General features: G+C 47.4%; 1 protein-coding gene across 14 annotated transcripts in view; it reads right to left on the bottom strand.

Moving 5' to 3' along the window:
• Positions 1 to 21722, bottom strand: part of Kif1a (kinesin family member 1A) — an 88994-nt gene extending 67272 nt beyond the window's left edge. For 13 of the 14 annotated variants that reach the window (XM_087905701.1, XM_087905700.1, XM_087905695.1 and 10 more), the window contains exon 1: positions 21578 to 21722. The gene's annotated coding sequence lies outside the window, so the exon portion shown is untranslated. Of the gene's footprint in view, positions 1 to 20815; positions 20917 to 21577 lie in introns of those variants that run through there. The other variant, XM_087905674.1, reaches the window with a different exon arrangement.
• Positions 21723 to 22711: the final 989 nt, after the last annotated feature.

The raw sequence follows: 22711 nt of genomic DNA on the forward strand, positions 1-22711 counted from the left end.
CCACCCCAATAACACAATGCGGTGACCAATGAACAGGACACAGAAGTGGGAGCAGGTCACTGATTTTAATAGCACAGAGTTAAGCTGAGTGTAAGGAGCCCATTGCAAGAACAAAGTGGCTCTCCAGCCAAAAAAAACAAAAACAAAAACAAAAAAAAAAAAACAACTGGTTCCCTTCTCCCAACAGCTATGATTTGCAAATGGCTTCTTGGTTAGGGATGGGACTTTGTGTCCACTTCCTTTCCTCAGTGCTAGATTTTGTCTGGGTTGACTTTGTACAGATTTTGAGCATGAGTTAACAACGGGTCTATCAACCACACTTCGGGGTAGTATACTCAGGAATAGTTGGCCAACACAGAACAGACTCCGTGTTATCGATTTGTTTCATTTTTGTTTTCTTGTGTGTGGGGTAGGGGGTGTATGTTTTTTCTTATTTTCATTTTGTGCTGTTTTTGTTCCTAAGAGAAAGAATACTAAGTTGAGTGGGTAGAGATGGGTAAAGAGGTAGGAGCTTCAGAAGAAGAAAGAATATAACCCAAGCCAGGCAGTAGTGGCGCATGCCTTTAATCCCAACACTCCGGAGGCAGAAACAAGTGAATCTCTGTGAGTTCAAGGCCAGCCTGGTTTACAGAGCGAGTTCCAGGACAGCCAAGACTGTTATATTTTTAAAAAATCATGTGTCAGAAAACAAACAAACAAAAATGAATATAACCCAAGTATATTGTATGAAAAATCTTTTAACTGAATTAAAAGGAGAAGAAATGGGTAGCCCTCACACCTACAGGGCTCCTTGGGCAAGGGTCAGAGATGGACAGGTGTCAGCCTGGTCCTGGTCCTGCCTTTGTCCAGCTGTGTGATTCACCCCTGGGCATTGGCTTATGGGTGTGCCAAAGAGCAGGGTGAGAGGGATGAGCCTACACACAGGCTGAAACTGGGGCTTGATGACCTCCCTCGGGAAACAGCTCTTTCAGAGGCTGCCGGAGAGGGACAGACCTCCCTATGACTGACTGGAACAGAAACTGGCGGGGGCTGGACTCACACCTTCACAGCAGCCCCTCAGCTCCAAGGCATAGTATCAGCCACTCCGACAGCAGGTGCCACGTTTCCCACATCCACGAGAGGCCACCCAAGAAGGGCAGCTGAGTCGTGGCCACCCAAGAAGGGCAGCTGAGTCGTGTTTTCTTGTGTTGACGTCCTAGCTAGGCATGAGGGTGGGGTGCAGGCAAGCCCACAAAGTCTCTAGGACAAGACTCCTAGGTGGTATTGTGCAGTAGCACACCTCACGCCCTTTAAGGCAGTGTACCCTGTGACCGAAATAGGAAGTCATTAGCGAGGGAGAAAATGTTTGAGATACACGACGTGGTAAGCTTCTCGTGCTCCCCAAATTTAGCTGCACAGATGCTCAATTCCTGTCACCCAGATATTTCCACAGGATTTTCTGTGAAATCTGGCAAGATAAAAATCTTTGGGAAATGAGGACAAAGAACAGCCACACCCCTCCCAGCCCTGGCATACACTGTAAGCTGTGCTCATTTCAGGCTGGAAGTGGCATCTGGTCTGGTTTTATTTCTGTTTCTGGGATAATACAGACCAAAGGCAACATGGGAAGGAAAGGATTTATTTGGCTGAGACTTCCAGGTCACAATCCATCGCTGAGGGAAGTCGGGGCAGGAACCTGAATCAGACACCGTGGAGGAACACGGTTTGATGGCTCATTTGTAGGTTCATATCCAGCTGGCTTTCCTATACAGCCCATGGACACCTGTCTAGGGATGGTGCCGCCCACAGTGGGCTGGGCCCTCCGACATCAATTAATAATCAAGGCAGCTCCTTACAGGCGTGCTCATAAACCAATCTGATTCAGGCAATTCCCCAATTCAGGTTTTTCTCTCGGATGACTCAGGCTGTGTCAACTTGGCAATTAAAGCTTCCTAGAACTGCACCCACGTGGGAGGTTTTGTGGAAAAGACAGAGCATGTCCACAGACTGACACACACACGTATATATAACACTATATATGCACATATACACATACATACATATACATATATATATATATATATATTGTGTGTGTGCATGTGTGTGTGTATAAATAGTAATGTTTTACAAGCTCAGCACTAGGGCCTGCAGAGATGGTTCAGCAGTTGAGAATACTGACTACTCTTTCAGAGAACCCAGGTTGAGTCTCAGAATCCACACAGCAGCTCACAAGCATCTGTTGTTCTGATGTCCTCTTCTTGCCTTCGTAGACACTGCACACATGTGGTACACAGACAAACATGCAGGCAAAACACTCACACACAGACGGTGAAAAATAAATTAAGGTCAGTATTGAACAACTGGCTTCTTTGAACCATGAGCTGGAACTTTCTTTCTGGAAGCACAAACACACAGGTCTATTCCCTGGAGAAAAACAAAAATGCTGCTTCAGGAAGCCGGCAAAGCAGTCCTGCATGCAGGTGGGCAGCTGGTGCAGATAAAATGTTCGATTTGCAAAGGATTCAGAGTTACTGAAGCAGTTAGAGTACCAGGCCAAGATTCTAGGGCAGGGGGCGAGAAGGGTGCAGGAACAGAAAACACTGAACAGTGCTGGCTCCCAGCCCATTTGCATTCTGGACACAGGGTGAGAGACTGAGAGACTGGAGTCTTTCCGGGCAGAGAGCTGTTGCTGAGAGACAGAAAAACCTGCAGAGCTGTGGTGGAGAAGCAAACAGGAGGCCACGATAAGGAAGTGGGATGCCAAGGTGGACACACAGGCAGCTCTCCCCCGAAGACATCTGGCAAGTTCTGAATCCCAGGTAGAGAACTTAAGAGCCCGAACCGAGAGTCTCTGAAAGTCAAAGGAAATTTCCACAGCGGTTAGCAAGCACTACAAAATGCAGGGGTCACGTGGACCACTCTTGGAAATCCAGAGATGTACAGCAGAGCCCAGGCAATGAGGCCCCATTGATGAACCCTGCCACAGCCTGGCCTCAACTGATTGTGACTGAAGCTTGTAGGGGAGATGAGTCACCTGCAATGGGGCGCAGGAGTGTCAGGGTCTGGATGGCATCCCAGTTGGTAGCATAAGCCCTTATATCAAAAGTTACAAGGCTTGGGGTTGGAGAAATGGCTCAGCAGTTAAAAAAGCTTACTGCTCTCATAGAAGATCTATGTTCAGTTCCCAGCACCCACATGATTGCTCATGACCAGTTCCAGAGGATCCATTGCTGCCTTCTGGTGTCCTTTAAGGGCTCCAGGCATGCATTATGGTGTACATACATACAAATATGCAGACAAAACACACATACACATAAATATTTTTTAAATAGTCTGAATAAATGTTGCAGATTATAAAGGGACAAGAAGGGGAAAACAAAAATGCAAACAGGGGAAATAAAACTACATACTATATAGACCTAGGAATTATCAACATGGACTTTCGAAACACAGGACAAAGGACAGAGGACATCAGCGAAGGGGAGAATTTTACCAGAAGATTCGTTTTTTTGTTTGAAATTCAAAAACTACTTATGTGCATGAGTATTTTGCCTGGTGCCCAGGAGGCCAGAAGAGGGGTATCAGTTGCCCTGAACCTGGAGTTATATATAGATGAACACACACACACACACACACACACACACACACACACACACACACACACACACACACACCAATGCTGTGAACGGCACCCGGGTCCTTCATAAGAACAAACGCTCTAATTTCAGATCTGTCTCTCCAGTCCCAGGATTCGAAACTATAATGTATCGAAAGGAAATTCTCAAACGGAAAAGAAAAATTGTCAAATAAATAACAACAACAAAAATGCAGGTGAAGACACTGGATAGAATTGTGGATGAACAGGGCAAGCAGCAATACGGAAATCGACGGAACGAGTGCAGTAGAAATCCAAAAGACAGAGATGAGAGCTCAGGTTGTGGAGGGACGCAGAGTCTGAACATCCCTCTCAGATCCGTACGCTCGGGTCCTAACCTCCAAAGTGTTGGAATGTCTGCTGAGCAACTGAGTCAAGAGAGGGAAACCTCCAGGGTGGCCTAGCTCACTTAGGAAGGAGACCTGAGAGAGAACCCAGGCTCCATCGTCCATGTGAAGACACAGCAAGATGGTGCCAAAGTGGGCCATCATCAGACACTGAGCACACCTCAGTATAGCCTTCTGGCCTCCAAAACTGCAAGAAATGAATTACTACTGTTCCACAGCAGTCCAGAGACTGCAAAAAAGCAACACATAGCATGGCCATGAGCCTCGGAAGCGGCGACCAACAGAGCCGCTTGCTGCTGCCCTCTCTGTCAATTTGGGTTCCTGATTGCTCTTGCTATATAGCAACTAATCCATCTACCTGTCATTACTTTTGCTTCCTGTGCTTTGGGTCTTCTCTGAGAACTCCTTGCTGATTACAGCATCCAGAAGCATTCCTCCTATGCCATCTGGTACTTTCACACTTCAGAGCTTATGTCCTTGACCTGCTTGGAATTGTTTATACCTAGTGAGAGGCAGGGTCTAGCTCCATCGGCACACAGACAGCTGATGATTGTCTGAGCACCGCTATGGAAGACTGTCCTTTTCCCAGTGTGTGTCTTCCTTTTGTTGTTTTGGTTTGTTTGGTTTGTTTGTTTGTTTGTTTGTTTGTTTGAGACAGGGTCCCGCTACATAGCCCTGGCTGTCCTGGAACTCACTCTGTAGACCAGGCTGGCCTCAAACTCACAGAGATCCGCCTACCTCTGCCTCCCAAGTGCTGGGATTAAAAGTGTGCACCTGCATTCTCAGTCCAGTATGCGTTCGTACACTGTCGATGTACGGGTGCAATGTCGAGGTGCGGGTCTCACGTCTAGCTCTCTGTTCTGTTCCATTTGTCTGTGTGTCTGTTTATGTCACTGTCATGCTGTTTTGATGACAACAGATATGCAGTACATTTTGAACTCAGATGGTATAATCGCTTTGGTTTTGTTCTCTCTGCTCAAGATAGCCTTGGCTATTTAGAGTTAATTATGGCCTTATGTAAATAAGAACTATTTTTTTTTCTAGTTCTTTGAAGAATATCATTGGTGGGTTTGTTTTTGAAGAAGGGTCTCTTGTAACCCATGCTGTCCCCAAACTTGCCCCATAGCTGAAAATGACCTTCAGCAGTATCCTGGTCCTCTTGCCTCCACTTTCCAAATGCTGGGACTATGGGCATACCCCACCCCTCCAGCTGTCATTGACTCTTAGATAGGAATTATACTGACCTTAAATTTCTTTGGAAAATATGGCAATTTTAAGAATAGTAACTGTTCCGGTGTGTGCATGTTGGGGGGTGGGCAGGTACAGGTTCAGGGATGTTGATGTTGTGTCCTCTTCAATTTCTTTCATCAGAGTTTTATAATTGTCATGGTAGAATTTTTTTCCAGCATTACACTGTAAATGGGTGGCGATGAGGGGGTGGGGAGGTCTAGAGAGATGGCTCAGTGGTTGAGAGCACTTGTTGCTCTTAAAGAGGTTCAGGTCCCAACACCACACAGTGGTTCACAACCATCCACAACCCCAATTCCAGGGGGATCCCATGCCCTCTTCTGACGTCTGCGAGCACCGGGTATGCACAGGGTGCACATGCATACAAGCAGGCAAAATATTCGAACACCTAAAATAAATATAAAAAAAGGAAAGTGGTAAAGACAGGCCTTGTCTAGAGCTTAGACCAGACCCACTGTTTTCTTCTGGTCAAATGTAATCAAGTTGCAAGCTCATTATTGAAGGGCTTTATCGTGTTGTTACATTCATTATGCATCTAATTTGTTCATTTTTTTAAAAAATGAAAGGATGTTGAATTTTATCAACTGCCTTGCTTTATCTCTTGAGACAACATTATGTCTTTCATTATGTTGACGGTGCCTAGTTTTGGTGACTTACATATATCGAACCATCCCTGTATCTCTACAAAGAACGTCACCTGATTCTTTCCAGTGCTATTGGGTTTGGCTCCATAGATATTTTGCTGAAGAGTTTTGCTTCTATTTTTAATCAAGAATTTTTTTCATTTTTTTTTAATTTTTAAGGATTTTTCTCCCTAGTGATAGTTTTCTCTGTGATGTGTACTGTGTTGGGGAATGTTATGTTAAGGTGTGTGACTTTTGTTTATGTTACATTTGTTTAACTCTGAAGCTGTGGTTCCTTGCCAGTCTAAAACACCTGATGATCATAATAAAGAGATGAACGGCCAATAGCGAGGCAGGAGCAAGGATAGGAGGGGCTGGCAGACAGAGAGGATAAACAGAAGGAGAAATCTGGAAGAGAAGGAGCAAGAAAAGGAGGAGATAGAGTGCTAGGGGCCAGCCACACAGCCAGCCACAGAGTAAGAGTAAATGTAAGATAGACAGAAGTAAGAAAGGTAAAAGGTCAGAAGGAAAAGGTAGTTGGGACAATTTTTTAAAAAGCTGGCAAGAAACAAGCCAAGCTAAGGCCGGGTATTCATAACTAAGGATAATTCTCCATGTATTTTATTTGGGAGCTGGGTGGTGGTCCTTCAAAGAGTTTTTTCACTCTTTCCTTCTTTCTTTCTTTCTTTCTTTCTTTCCTTCTTTCTTTCTTTCTTTCTTTCTTTCTTTCTTTCTTTCTTAAGAGTGAAAAACCAACAACAATATTGTAGCATACCAACGTGGGCCTGTATTTCCATGTAGGGCCTGAGAAAGCTGAAAAATAACAAAACAGCTCCTTTAAGAAACCCTGCTGTTGGGGCTGGAGAGATGACTCAGAGGTTAAGAGCATTGCCTGCTCTTCCAGAGGTCCTGAGTTCAATTCCCAGCAACCACATGGTGGCTCACAACCATCTGTAATGGGGTCTGGTGCCCTCTTCTGGCCTACAGACATACACACAGACAGAATATTGCATACATAACAAATAAATAAATATTAAAAAAAGAAAGAAACCCTGCTGTACAGCAGAGCACTTAAACAGCATTTTTTCATGCTAACTAAGAATAAAAAATGAAGTTTAAAAATAAAAGAAAATAAAAAAATGCCTCCTGCAGGCAAATATTGGCATATTCTAGTGCTCAGGAAGGTTGCTTTTGTTTCCACCGGAGACAAGAGGCTATGAATTCATTCCAGGTTGATTTGGTTCTGATTTGATCAAGGGAGACCTCCTGAATCTTGACAGGTGATATTTATCAACAAAGGTTATAACTGGTCTTCCCAGGATTTGGACATCATCTCAGATTTTTCTCGGGGACCCCCAGGATGTCTTTGTCCACATTCAGCAGGAAGCAGTTTAGGGAAAACAATATCCACATTCCCAAGAGTTGGGTTGTGGGAGGATTTTGATTATTTGGTGAATTATGGATATTTGTTATTTTTAGGGAATATAGGATAAAAAGATTATTAGCCGGGCAGTGGTGGCACACACCTTTAATCCCAGCACTCAGAAGGCAGGCAGATCTCTGTGAGTTCGAGGCCAGCCTGGTCTATAAGAGCAAGTGCCAGGACAGGCTCCAAAGCTACAGAAAAAGCCTGTCTCAAAAAATTAAATTAAAAAAGGCAACTATTAATCTCAGATACTTTTGCATTGGAATGGATTTTGGCATATTGACACAAATTCAAAATCAGTTTTGTTACAGTGTATATATGTTTTTACTTGTTTAAAGGACTTTTGTATATTGATACAAATTTAAGGTCATTTTTGTTACAACACACTGTATATTTTGTATATATATTGTTACAACACACTGTTTCTATTCTTGTTTAAAAGATTTTTGTATATTGATACCAATTCAAAGTTTTTTGTTACAACATATTGTATGTATGTTTTTATTTTTGTTTGAGGTATTGGGCCTATGCAGTTCATTTGGAAATGTAGGATGAAGCTTTAGCTTTTGAAAGCTATTATTATGAACTATTTAGAATAATGAGGAAACACAGTTAGTCATTTATAGCAATCAAATTTGTAGATATGTTAGGTATGTTTTCTAGATCATACAGAGATATATTTTAGATAGATAAGTTGTCTTCAAACACTTCAAAGACCTATTTAAAATGTTTTGTTAATTTAGGGATTTTCATGAAAATGAGACACATCTGCTCCTGGCAATACCAATTTACTTCAGAGATGATGGTAATTGAAGAAAAGTCTTATGGAGTTTGCTTTCAATGTGGCCAGGCTAGCCATTTGGGCAAGAAGTTGTTCTTGCCTGGACTACTTGGCAGTATGTTGCATAAATTGGACATTCAGGACCCACAGGAAAGTGACCACTGAACTTTGCCCAAAACAAGGTGAAGTGGTCCTTTAGGATTCTTGCCTCACAGAATAAACTGCCAGACATTCTGCAGGACACAAAGGAAAGTGACTGACAAACTGTCAATGTAGGCAGGACAGTCTTTCAAATTTCCTGCCTCATTGAAAAGTCTGCTAGATATTGTGGGCCTGTAGGCCAAAGATGGATGCCCCAACATTGCAAAGGAACTTTGGTGACTATCCAGGCAGTCAAATGTCTCTGTCATTTTTAGAGATTTTGGAAGTCGTTTGCAATGCAGTTTTTGTTTGGTTAAGTAATATTATATCCTTCTGGTGTCTTTGAAGGAGTTGAAGACTAGATAGTTATAGTTGTAGTTTTCCTTAGATATGATAGAAAATAAGTTAGGTATAAAATTTTAGATTTACTAAGATAGGATAGATTGTGGAGTAGTTTCTTTAAATTTATTAGATACAAATGAATTGGAACTCAGCACATTGTGAATGTAATCTTTATTTGATAATTGTTCTTATTGTATACAGTCTTACTATGTTAAAGTTAAAACTTTTCACTTTTGTTTAGAAAGAAAAAAGGGGAAGATGTTGGGGAGTATTATTTTAAAGTGTGTGAGTTATGGTTATGCTGCATGTGTTTAACTCTGAAGCTGTGGTGCTTTGCCTGTCTAAAACACCTGACGGTCCTAATAAAGAGCTGAATGGCCAATAGCAAGGCAGAAGCAGGGATAGGTGGGGCTGGCAGCCAGAGTATAAACAGAAGGAGAAATCCGGAAGAAGAGGAGCAAGAACAGGAGGAGAGAGAACGCTAGGGGCCAGCCACACAACCAGTCACAGAGTAAGAGTGAAAGTAAGATATACAGAAATAAGGAAGGTTAAAAAGCCCAGGGGGGAAAGAGCTGGGTGCCCCCCAAGCCAAAAGAGTAAAACATCACACAACAGTACTGATTTGGTTGTCTGTGCTCTTGCCTGTTCCTTGTCCTCATGGGAAGCCCAGCTCTTTTCTTTAGTTTACTGTCCTTTAATTTTGGAATAGAGACTATGAATGAATGAAAGCAAGACATTGAAATAAATACAATACAAAAGCTAATTACCTTAACTGCCTCTCCGTACAACACTTAAAATATTGAGGACTGACAGGTAAGCCCATTATTTTACTATAGAAAGAAAGCCTTAAAAAATTTACATGGGCCAGGTGGTGGTGGCACATGCCTTTAAGCCCAGCACTTAGGAGACATAGGCAGGCAGATTTCTGTGAGTTCAAAGCCAGCATGATCTATAGAATGAGTTCCAGGACAGCCAAGACTGTATCACAGAGAAACCCAGTATCGAAAAACCAAATAGATAGATAGATAGATAGATAGATAGATAGATAGATAGATAGATAGATAGATAGATGTAAAAACTGGTGATTTATCTAACTAAATTTGGTACATCACTTGATTCTTCTGTGTGCATATTAACTTAAAAAGAATTATTTTAATGTTATCATTAAGTAGTTCAGATAAATAAATAAGACTCAGATGGGTGCGGTCACACACACACACACACACACACACACACACACACACACACACACACCTGTAATCCCAGCACTTCAGAAGCTGAGATAGGCAGTTTGGAGTACTCTGTCAGCCTGGGCCATATGTCTTCAAACAAACAAGAAAAGAAAGACTCATTTTGGTCGACAAACATTGCATATGCACGTGTGTGTGCATGCATGTGCAAACGTGTATGCACAAGTGTAGACAAGAGTATGTTTTCTTATTAAAATGGACATTTCTCAGTAGAGAGAAGGAGAGGAGTGGGGACAGCCACCTCCAGCCTACATTACAGAGCACCTAGAAATCCGGGACAGATAACACACATCGGGAACAAGCGAGAGAACTACCCAGGAAGGAGAAATGAATGGAAACTGCTGCATAAACAGCATTACTGAAACAAGGGTGTTGTGTCAGCAAGAAGGCACGGGCCTTTGCTGATGCCAAGGCATCCGAGAACTGGCACCGTGTGGCAGGAGGCAGACCACTCATGACTACAAGACAGCAGAGCCTTCAAATCTACCCCCAGAGTGACCGCAAGGATGGGGAGACCAGTTCACCATTAAAGGGACACAAGGAATGACAAGGCAAGAGTTTCTAAGAATCTAAGGTCACAGACTGTCCTCATGGAGTTTCCGTTTCAAATCGAGAATGTCTGTGTGACCCACAGATATTGAGACCCAAGTTGTTCTCAGCATCAGATCTGAATCCTCAGAACAACCACAGGCTTTCCAGCGAATTACCAGCACCTGTGCTCCCCAGCTCCAGCCTCCCTGGTGCAGATGTAGTGCACATGTAGCACACGCCAACCAGATAGAAGCTCAAAATCATAGATTGTCAAACAAATGGAAAAGTAATTCATTTCACAGGAGTCAAGGGAGGAAGAGAGGATGTAGGCAGATATGATGCCTGAATGGCTTCAGATTTCGTGTTTTTGTTTTTTGATTTATTTATTGCTAATGTATACTGTGTTCTGCATGCATGCATTCCTGCAGGCCAGAAGAGAGCACCAGATCTCATTGTGGATGGTTGTGAGCCACCACATAGTTGCTGGGAATTAAACTCAGGACCTCTGGAAGAACAGCCAGTGCTCTTAACCTCTGAGCCATCTCTCCAGCCCAGGCTTCAGGTTTTCAAATGCCCAGATAGAGTTGTCTTAATGTTTACTGAAGAAAGCAGTAATTAAATTAAAAACAAGGTTAAATGTGAACTTTTAGAAATCTAAAACTCAGTAGGCCACAAAGTAACGCCCAATAACTTCCATAATGTATCAAAGAATCACTTCATTTGAAAACAAGCTAAATTATAACAACAAAACCTTAAACCACATATTTAGAAATTTTAAAAATAAATTTTTAAATAATGGATACACCAAAGGAGTCACAATGGGGCTACAGAAATTCTCAGTAAACAATAACAAAATACTATTAGCAACTGTAATAAGGGTTCCACTTCCAACCAGGACAGAGTCACAAGGACCAGACTCAACTCTCAGAGTTTGGGTAGGTGGGAAAAGCTGGATAATTCTGCGAAGGAAGAGACTGCTCATGGCTCCAGGTATTTGCCAGTGATGCCCCTAAGGCTTGCAGAGTGTCAGTCTATGGCCATGTGATTCAGAGACAGATGGACAGAGCAGTTGCAGGCTAAACAATCCCCAAAGCTCGTGCTGAGTGAAGAGGTGTTTGTGGACAGAGTTCCACTGAAGGTTTTGCTCAAACCCTTTCTGAATGGAGATGGAGAAGTGGAAAGGGAAGGGGTACACGTGAAGTGAGGCAGGACTTTGAGGAGAGGAAGGAGAGGAAACTGTGGTCGGTATGTAAAATAATTGAAAAAAAATTTAAAGAGGTATTTGTGATCCAATCAGTCAGGAAACAAGAGTCTTCTCCATCCCAGGAATTCTATGGAGATACCAAAGAATCCTGTTGTAACTGGGTAACTCAACACACCTCCCTGCAGGAAATCTACTCTAGATCTACCCTGGGGAAGCTTAATGGACTTTGACTGACAAAGCCACCCCTCCAGAGAGCTGCCAGTCTACCAGAGTAATACCCAGTGCACTCTAGAGGTAAAACCTATGACTCGAACCAGAGTGGGAAAACCACACTTGGTGTCCAAAAAATTAATTCCAGATGTGCTGAGAAGCAGGAAAACCTGGAACTAGAGAAAAGCCAGCCTACAGAAACACACATTTTTCTACGTTATTAGATAAAATTGAGTCAATGTTTGAAAAATTCATCCACAAGCCAGGCAGCAGCGCTAAAGGGACTAAGGTGGGAGTCATTTGAGGCCAGGATTCTGATCCCTACCTGGGCAGCAGAGCAAGACTCCACTTCAAGGAAAGAACTAAAGTAAATAACATAAAAATCAACACACTAGAAGCGCTTTGTAAATGAAGTCCACCAGACATTTTAAAAATAATAATTTAAATTTTATACAGACCTTGATAAAAAGTGGGCGAGAGAGAGAGGGTGCAGAAAGGAAATCTATATTTCCATCATAGTCACTGAAACTAGCACAACTTCGGTGACAAATTAGCCAAGGAGAACTAGAAAAATGGACATTATAGATGGATCTCACTAATGAACACAGATGCAGGAGCCCAGAAGAGTTGGCACTGGTGCTCACGTGATGGCTCAGAGGGTCGAGGCACTGGCCGCTAAGCCTGGTGTCTGACGTCAGTCTCAAGCAGTACGTGTGACGGGAGGAGAGAACTAACACAGGTTGGCCTCTGGCCGCCACAGGCCTGGTCGTGGCTCTCAAGTTCACAAACACGCATGCAATAAAAAGCAAATAAATGTCATTTTAAAAATTTAATTAGAAAACAAAAAAACCTGGAGCTCCTGGAATATTGGCATAAAGTACAACAGGGACGTCTGTCGCTGTGACTCATTACACAGCTGGGAAATGGAATACAGACGTCCTCAACAGATATTAAAAAACAAAACAAATAACAGCAAAAAAATTCAGTAGTCTTCCCGACCCACATATGTAAATCTCTGAGTGATATTTGAAAAAAATGACTTTTAAATCCCAGAAGACATTTGCTAAAACCCACCCAAACCTCACACTTGTCAGTGACATGGGGAAAAAAATGTTCCATCTATAGAAAATTTAGGACCATCCCAGAATGCCTGCCACCACTTCTGCTTAACTGTTACAGAAGTTTCAACCACACAGTAAGACAGGAAAAACAATAAACAAAGGGGAGGGGGTGTGGAGGGGGGAGGCAGGGAGGGAGAGGATAGTTACCACCCACTCTGTTTGTTCATTTACATAGATGCCAATTTATTTCGCACAAATCATGAATAAGTGCGAGGTTTTGGCAAGATTGTTGGAAATCTATGTGTTGATATATACCAGGTCAGAGAAGTAGAAACATTGTATGATACCACTTAAAATAATAACCAAACTATGAAGTACCAAAAGATCATCACTAAGGAGTTTATGAAATTTTCATGAAGAAAGACTTTAAACTTTACCAAGATCTAAATAAAGAACTCTGACCTTTTCCTGTTTATTTTAGTGCATACGCAGTGCGTGTGCATGTCTGTGTGCATGACGCCTGTAGGTGCATGGGAGGGCTGAGGTCTACATTAGGTGTCTTCTTCCACATTAGTTTTTGAGGTAGGGTCTCTCACTGAACCTGGAGCTCACCCATTCAGCTAGACTGACTGTCCAGCACACCCCAGGAGCCTTCCTGCCCCTATGTCCCCAGCACCTGGATTACAAGCAAGAACTGCCCATTCCCCAGTGGTACTGGGGATAGAATTAGAATTCAAGTCCTCATGTTTGCCTGACACCAGCTTTACCAGCTGAACTACCTCCCAGCCTGAGCTATGATCTTTTGTGAAAAACAAAAATCTCGAAAATGCTGACTTTTATGTAAATCGACCTAAAACATTGGTATAATTTCAAGTGATATCTTAATCTCTTTTATTAAACTTGGCAACTTGCTTCTAAAAATGTGTGTGGGAGAACAAGATACTAGGGATGCCAGTGCCAAGTCTGAAGGGAAACAGACCATGGATTCACTGTACCCAGGACTACAATTTGGATCTGGACTTCCCACATTCAGTCCCTGTGATCCCAGCCTACTCTGCTGGGAGGTGATGGCGGGGGGGGGGGGGGGGAATGGGAGGGTCTTCCAGTTTACTCTCCTCTCTCCTAAACATGAGGTTAAAAAAAAGACTATATTCACAGTGAACTCCTATGGTGATGTCTCAACACAGGCCCAAAGCGATGAGGTCATGCAACCCTGGAACCAAATTGTGAGCCTCACAAAACCTTCCCCTTTGTAAGTGATTCTCTCAGATGTTTGTTATAAGAACAGCTAATACATTTGGATTCAGCTACCTGGGAGCAACCATGACCTAAAAATATTAAATGGAAATTTGCAAAACTAAGCAGTTTCTAAGTTGTAAATTTTATAAGGTTTATTATTATAACAGCTTGACTTCATATTTCCAACATCTATGTAAGAAGCCAGGCACACCTGTAACCCAAACAGGGAAATTGAGGAGGCAGGTTACAGAGACAAAAGTGTCACAGGGGCTTGCTGGTTAACCAGCCTAGCTAAACCAATGGTGAGCCAGCGTTGGTGAGAAACTCTTGTCTTGACGGAGTAAGATGGAGACTTTAGAGCCGGCCACTCACAGTCCTCCCCTGGCAGTCCTCCCCTGGCCTCTGCATCCTCTCTGCATGTGCAAACATGGGCACAACACCTGCACACACACACATACAAAAACTCTTAAAATATATTTAATTTAAGAAAGGGTAGCTAGAATAACATCGTCATCACACCATACTCCAGAGGGTGTGGGGGCGGCGAATTCTCTCAGAGACAAAGAGAATGGGTCATTGTGCACAATGGAAGGCTAATGTGGAGCATGGTAACTGCACAGTCAAAAGGAAACTGGGCTGTCCTGGGGGCTCCTGAGCCAGGGGACAGGACCCATGTTGGGGTATCAAAGGCATTGCTTGCTATCAGTGTCCGAGGGAGGCATGGGCCAGGACGCATGTGTATATTTCAGGCTTCTGCGTCAACATGGGACCAGACTGTGCACAGCGAAGGCAAGGAAATGCCAAATCCCTGAGGACAGTGGGTAGGAGACAACCATGATGCAATGACTGAGAACACAGTCATGGATCTAACCTGATCCCCAGAGTCGTGTGCTAACAACATCTTTAGGATGAAGAAACGGACCATTCGTGGATTCATGGTTTAATGGCTCATCACGGGAGTGACTTTAATATAAAATCAAACCTTCTGGTACACCTGTTCTGTCTTGAATGGGATAGTTTTGGCTGTCAGATGCGGCATAAGTCCTTCACCATAGCTAAGCAAAGGCAGGCACCACGCTCTTTGACTCCGGGCTAAATAAGACCATATGTTCTGTGAGTTACACGGCCCCAGGTATTTCATGAAAACTACAGAACTCGGATTAAGACACACGCAGAAGGAAGACAAATACATGGGCTAGGCACGAGCAGCAGGTGCTCTTGGCCACCCAGGAAGGGTGAGACTCTACAGAGAACACATGACGGCCTCCCTGGCAACCTAGCAGCCTTTACCTAGGCATCTGTCCACTTTTAAGGCAGGTCAGTGGGCTGATCTGTGTACACACAACCATGCCAGGGACACTGAAGAACATGGCATCCCCAGGTTTCTCCTCCTTAGTATGAGAGGGAAAGACGTCTGGAATGGGTTTTTTTCTTAACACAATTCAAAGCCAGTTCACACCCATGACTCCCGCAGAGTGAGGAGGGAGCCCTTAACTAACCAGCACGCCTGCCAGTCACACTAAGACCTCAATGAGAGAAAGGGCACAGCAGAGTCACCCCAATGGTGAGAATAAAGGGCCTGGATGGCTTCGGTGGTGCAATGGCTGCTTGTGTGGTGCTCTCTCCAGGGCTTCCCAGGATACCCAAAGAATCCTGAGGAAGCATAGGGCTAAATAGGAAAATTTGCCCAATCCCCACTGCTACCATCCGCCTCATAATCAGTAGCATTACTGGGACCATCAGCAGGCGGCTGACTGCTTTCTTTTTTCCCACAAACGGTAAAGAGCCCAGCCTTCAGGGCAGAGGCAGAGACCGAAACTCTGGTACTGGGTAGGTAACTTGGCAGCAGCCACCCCATCCCTTGGACCAGACTGCAAAGGGTCCTTGCCCCAGTCAGAGTCTCGCTCAGAGAAAGCGGGTGGATCACACATACTCCTCTGATGCCAGGCCTCCCAAGTCCTGCGTGTCCCAACAAGGACTCCTGGGTCTCTGAGTCCCGCAGATGAGCAGAGTGGGGGGCTTGAGTAAAGCTGCAGAAAACTGGCCACAGACAAAGCAAGCAGACCAAACCTCAGCTGGCAGATGCCGGAAAGAGCCACCCTCAGCAATGACAGCAAGGTGCTCTGAGACAGAAGCAGTTGAAGTAGGCGAGGTTAAAGGGAGTATGCAGAGCTTCAGACCAAGAACTGGAAAATGAACTCTAAGGATCGTCCACGAAGCAGAAAAGACAAGGAGATTAATGTGGGGGAGAAAAGCAGCAACACAGGAATTAGAGAAAGGGGAGAAAAGGTGGGAGGACTGTGAACCTACAGATAAGGGACCTGATCCTCCATCCAAATGGCCCACACGCGTCATTAAAAACCAACACCCACTGAGACTTATCCAGATGCATGGTAGATTCCCGTGGAAAACGAAGATTCCGGAAGGAGAGTTACAGGTGAAGGCACAGGGATGCCCGGGCCTGTGATGTCATAGCCTCCCAAGTTCAGAGGAAATGACTCAGCAGGGGATAAGGATGGAGCAGAGCCCCTCACGGGCTCGCTCAGAGTCATGCGTCATTTTCATTAAGTCTCGAAAGGATGCGCCCCAGCAAAGCAAGATAGAAAAGCATAAACAGACAGCCACTGCGGCCAAGAATCGGAGACTCAATTGATGGGAGGCATAGTCAACTGACAGAAGGTAGTCAGGCAGAAGGAGGTGGCTCCCAGGCCTGGGGTGTCAGGAAAGAAGGGACTCAGTAGAGCTGCGGAACCTTGGAGACAAAAGAAATCCATTCAATTTTAAAAAGGAAGAATGAGAGAGGGGGAGAGAGGGAAGGAGGGAGGGAGGGAGGAAGAAAGGAAGGAAGGAAGGAACAAAGGAAGGAACGAAGGAAGGAAGGAACGAAGGAATCTGAGGTCTAGAGAAAATTTTAAAAAAAACCTAATCAAGAAAGTCTTGCCAGGGCTGGAGAGATGATTCAGTGATTAAGAGTCCTGGCTGCTCTTCCAGAAGACCTGGTTTCAATTCCTAGCATCCACATGGTGGCTCACCATCATCTATAACTCCAGTTCCAGGGACACCCTCTTCTGGCTTCCTGAGGTACCATGCATGCATGTACAGACATACATGCAAACAAAACACACATACACATAAAATTAAATTTAAAAATATATATATATTAAAAAAGGAAGCCCTGAGGAAGCACAGAAGTAAGGCACAGGCAGCAAAACTCCAGACCAATGAGTCTCCATGCTCCTCCATGCCCTGTCCCACGGACACCTGCAGCCACAGTGACCCTAGACCAAGAAGCAGCCAGAAAGTGAAAGCCAATCACACGAAGCAGCCAAGTCCCCACCCCCCAGAAAAGCAGCCTCAGAATGGTGCTCACTGGCCCAGTCTCTTACTCTCTTACTTTGAACGGGTGACAGACAGATGGGACAGGCAGCTGAGGTCCCCGGGAAGGTGAGTAGATGTGGGGAGTCTAGGCACCCCTTTAGCACATTTCTGGGCATCATCATCCCCAGAGGCCAGCTCAAGGAAAGGGGACTATGGGGACAGTCAGGGGCTGTGGTGGCCTCTAGAGTTCCACCCAAGGGAAGAATGTCTTCCCCAGACAGCCTCAAAAATTTGCAGACCTAAGACTACCCCAGTCCAGTAGACTGTGTAGCAGCTGCTTACCTTGGGCTTTGGAGATCAAAGATGGTACTCACTGAGTCTTACTGAAGGGTAGGAGCTGACACTATACTGCCCCGCTGAAAGGGGCAAGGAATAGGGATATAAGAGAAAAAGAAGAAAGGCAGAGGGGAGGGGTGGGAGGCAGGCAGAAGGAACTAAAAGAGCAGCAATTGTTGGAGCCTGGAAAAGTCAAGCATGACTTCTCAGGAGTCTCAGTGTCTGCATCCAGTAATGGGCATGCTACCACTTCCTCGCTGAGGAATATCCGAGAGTATCTGAGAGTATCAGATAATGGAAGCCGCACAATGGAACAGGGCAGTTTATGTCATATAAATGTCCTCTGTTTTCTTCCTAGCCCCTAGCCTACAGGAGAGAGGAAAGATGGGGAAAGGTAGGTCTGCGTCCTTCATGCTGGTAACTTACAGGAAGCTTTCTAAAGGAGGCAATACCCAAGAGGCCTTTCAGGAAGATCTAGGGCCCAGAAGAGGACGATTCAGAGAAGAGTCAAAACAAAATCAGGGACCCAGGGATACTGAATGTATGTATGTCTACCCAGGGGTATGTGTGTATGAGTATGACCTGTGCAGACATGTACGTATGTGAACGTGCCATAGTGTATTTGTATCTTGTGTGTGTGGCCCCAGCCACACAAGGTAAATGTGGGGAAGATAAAACCCTCAGGGTCTTAATGACCCTGACTGCTCCTGTGGCCCCTCCCCTTGAGCTGACCTCTGGTCCGTCCCAGTGTAAAGTTAATGGTACCCAGGAAGTCCTAGATGGATGCCAGAACTCCTACCCTGTCTCTCCTGCCAGTGACCCTTTGATGGGCCACACTTGCCTTCCTCACCTATTTCCAGCTCAAGCCAAGATGAGGGATCAGCGGGAACCAGCATTGAAGGACACTGCCAATCTGAGCAAGGAATACATAGCCTGGTTCTAATCCCCGACCTGTTTCTAGGACCAGGGCTGCCACTGTTGCCGGTTCCTGGCATTCGGCGGGGGCTAAGAAGGATACCCAGGTAGGTGGATGTGAGTCCTGAAATCCGAGCAAGAGATGGCACAGAGGGGGACCTCCAGACGACCTGTATGTCTTGGCCTGCCCATGCCACACCCAGGATTAGATTGAACATAGGGTATAAATGTAGGCTTTGCTAAGGGCAAACTCAGGAACTAAGTGCCAGCAGGCAGGACTGGGGTAGGCACTCCGAGGAGTGAGGAGGGCCTTGGCTGCTGGCCTCGGCTGAATCTTCTAGCCCTGCCATGTCCCCACCTTCACCAAGGCAGACCTGGCTCAGCCAACCTTGAGTCACCAAGACCCGGGAGGGAGGAGCAGTCAGTCGGTCAAGTGTGGATCCAGGACCCTGGCTGGGCTCAGGAGTAGAGCAACAAACACTACAACATCAGGAGGGCCTGGGGAGTCTCTCGCTGTTTCTGCTGATGGCCGTTGGAAGCTCTGTCCGTGGGCCTAAGAGCCCTGGTTTTGCCCATAGGGAACATGTGGACCTCTGCACACTGCAAATCACACATTCGTCTGCCAGCTCAGTGGCCCAGGCCCGTCACTCTCCACTGAGTCCCACCCCCACCCCTGTTCTTGGAGAGATGAGCTCTGCCCAAAGGCTTGGCCAGGGTACCATTTTTTGTGCAGAATGATCCTCCTTGAATAATCTTTTCCTAGGCTTTTGCTGCGGCCCGTCAGATTCACCTGCTACCCTGTCTTTGCTGCTCCCCCAAACCCAGCACAAAGCCCATAGGAGTATTGCCCAACATTCGCAGAGCACACATCAGCACAAGAGACAGGAAACTGGGCACAGAACAGGCTGGATCCTGAGACACCCCCCCCCCCACCCCACTGGCCTGGACCTGGATATCACTCAGCCATTCATCAGTTTTGGCTTTGTGAAGAGCACCGGCCTCCACCTGTCTGAGGCTAGTGCAATCTGCAGGTTCCATACTCCATCTGAGTAGGGCATTAGGGGGCATGGCAAGAGAGGCATTCAGCCCGGGCCGTGCCCAGTGGGGGAGCCCTCACGGTCATATGGCAATCTCCCACACAGGGACTTCCTAAAGCAATCTCTCTGACTCGTGGCCCACAAACCAAGAAGGACAACCTGTCCTTCAGATCCATCCTCACTACAGGAGGAAACAACTAGTTGGGATCACTGTCTTGGAAACAGGGCCCTCCCAGGCTTCACACCCAGAGGACATAGCCCTCTGCCAGAGAAGACTTGAATGTTGACTCCACCCACCAAAAGCAAGGAACCTCCAGGGGACCAGACTTGGGCAGAGCTAGAGCAGTCTTGAGGCCTGCGTCGGACCCTGCAGTACCCCTCATCCTGGTGCCCCGCACGTGCCCTGCCCACCCGCTCACCACAGCCTGACCAGAGCAGGTGACCAGCCACACCTGCAAAATGGCCGCCGCAGGTGCGTCCCCAGCCCCCCGAACCCCACAGCTTCTCTGCAGCCCGCGCTGCCTCCTTAGACAGAGGCACTTGGCACGCTGCCCTGGCAGCCGCCTTCGGCCAGCTTGGTGTGACCGTGTCTTCCGCAGGAGCCTGTGCTGAGTCTATGGGTCCCCCGGATTGGACTAACACCAGCCCTCAGCGGAGCAGGAACTCTCCGCACCTCCTCCTCCCGCAGCCGCGTGATCCAATCCGCTTACCCTAGCAGGTCTTTAATCCCAGCAATGCGGTCCCCTCTTAGGTAGGCTAGCCTCTGGGGAACGGGTCCTCTGGCCTCTGGGGAAAAGTCCCCATTCTTGGGGACGTGGGCGCGCATCGAGTCCGCGCCTGGGCGACGTCGCGCCGGCGCCCAGCAGGCCCCATGACTTGGCAATCCCTCTCTCCCCTCCCCCTCCCTCGCCTGCGGCCCCCATCAGCCTGCACCTCACAGCACCGCAGACCCTTCCTCTCCCTCTCAGCCCGAATGCCGTCCCTGTTCCTTCGGGAGCAGAGGGCGGTGCTCTTCCCCTAGGAAGCAGTAGGAGCAAGGAGTGGTTTAATGAGGGAGTGCGAGGGTCTTCGCTGGCAATGTTCCTTGAGTTAACCAATGCCAGACGCCTGGGGACCTCCACTAGCCCAGACGACGCGTCCCTCGGCCCCCTCCCTCCAGCCGGGGGCCACACCTGTTACTGGGGCGCTGGCTTAGTAGCCGCCAGGCGTGTCTACGGGTGGTTCCTCCCGCGCTGTCTTTCTGGAAGGGAAACGGGGTCTCTGGAGGGAGGGGCATCGGGAGCAATAGGAGTGATGGGCAGTCACCAAATGCACATTAAGCCGGTGGCCTGTCCGTGGCGCCGCATCCCCCGCCCCGCCCGCCTGTTTTGCTGTCGCCGCCAGCATCTGCCCTCCCCCACCCACCGGGGACCAGAGCGGCTGCCCCGCGCATCTTCCCCTAGGGCCTAGATCTGCAGCCGCGCCCGGTCCAGACGCCCCGCAGCCTTATCCTAGTCCCTACTCCGCATCTCTGCCTCCCCTCCCCCGCGGATTCGTCGCATCCCTCTCTGTAGCCTCTCTGCAGTGCAGGGATACAGGGGAAAAGGAGTCTGAATAAATCTGCTGGTCCCTCTCGCTGGCGACCTCCGCCCACATGGGCCAAGGGTCGCGCGACAGCAAAGGAGTCTTTTCTGAGGGCCCTGAAAAGCTTCGCAGGGAGCACCAACACCCCTGAATTCGCCTCTTTGTTCTTCGAAGAGGCGGAGGAAGGTCGGGGGAAGGGAAGCCACCGCTCCAAGCCCGCGCTTCGGGCTGCGACAAGGACATTGGCGTCGGCCGGAATCCACCACCCGGTGCACACTTAGTGCGGGTGCCGGATGCTACAGACAGGTGCGGGATGATGAACGCGGAGGATGAACGCGGATGGTGACAGGCCGGGCGGGCCGTAGCCTTACCTCTCAGGCGTCACTGACGGCGGCCCCGCATGGGCATTGGCATCGGCGAGGGTCCCCGAGCCTGGAACTGATGCTGCTTGCTGGCTGCTCCTGGTGCTGTGACGGTGGCGCCGCGTGACGAGCTCCGTGCCCCCGGCCCGGCCCTCCCCGGGCCCCTCCCGATGCGCTGGTTGGCTGCGCGCTGCGTCCGAGCCTCAGCCGCCAGCTGGTTTGTCGCGCGGGGAGAGGGACGGGCGAGCGGCCGCAGAAGAGATGAGGTTGGAGCGGGAGGGGGCTGGGGCTGGGCTGTGACATCACCAGTGAGGGGTGGGGGGACAGACGCCCGGATTCGGATGCAGCAGCCTCTAGCTCAGCACTGCTTTTCGCTCCCAGAGAGGGACTCGGTAGCGTCGAGCTGATCCTGCCTGCAGACTCCAAACCAAAATCAACCGAAATCATAAAAACTGTAAAACATCCACCTGCTGAGCCCAGGGACATCAACACAGGTGCATCGTAGGGGGACAAAAAAAAGAACCCACTGGGTGTGGGGTTGGGGTGCTTCTTTCACTAAAGAGGGTATGGTGGGGCGGGTTAGGGATCTGGACTCCAGAGAATTAACAGGTGAGTTTTAAAATCGCTTCCGGTGCCTGGGCCAGATCACCAGAGGAAAGTCAGAGCATTGCAGGGCGTGCTGCTAATAGGATGACGCCACAGCCGGAGGATTGACCCGCACCTCCTTCCCTCGGGTGGAGACTTCATCCTTGTTCCCCTATTCCATGGGTCATAGCCTGTCATCACACACTATCACTCCGGTCTGAATTCCCTGGACCTCAACCCGCATGCTTCCCTAGATCTTCAGTGGCAAACCCGGCCTTCACGGACTCGCCTGTTTTCCTCTTTCAGTCGGCGTTGACTGGCTGCTCGATGCACATGGGGCCAACCGCAGCCCAGGACTGAATAACTCTGACAGGGCCTGTGGTCAGCTCACCCACCAGGACTCCCCGCACTGCGGTGGTGGGTGAGATGACGTCATACGACCATGAACTTAGGGCTCCAGGCTTCCTCGCCAAAGAGCCCCTGAGGGCAACATCCCCTGCTCCTGGCAGTTGCTGGGCGCTGTAAATTGTTAGCCATTTAATCCACAACAACCTGAGG

This window comes from Myodes glareolus, chromosome 1, assembly GCF_982192425.1.
Source record: "Myodes glareolus chromosome 1, mMyoGla1.1, whole genome shotgun sequence".
NCBI classification, from domain to species: Eukaryota; Metazoa; Chordata; class Mammalia; order Rodentia; family Cricetidae; genus Myodes; species Myodes glareolus.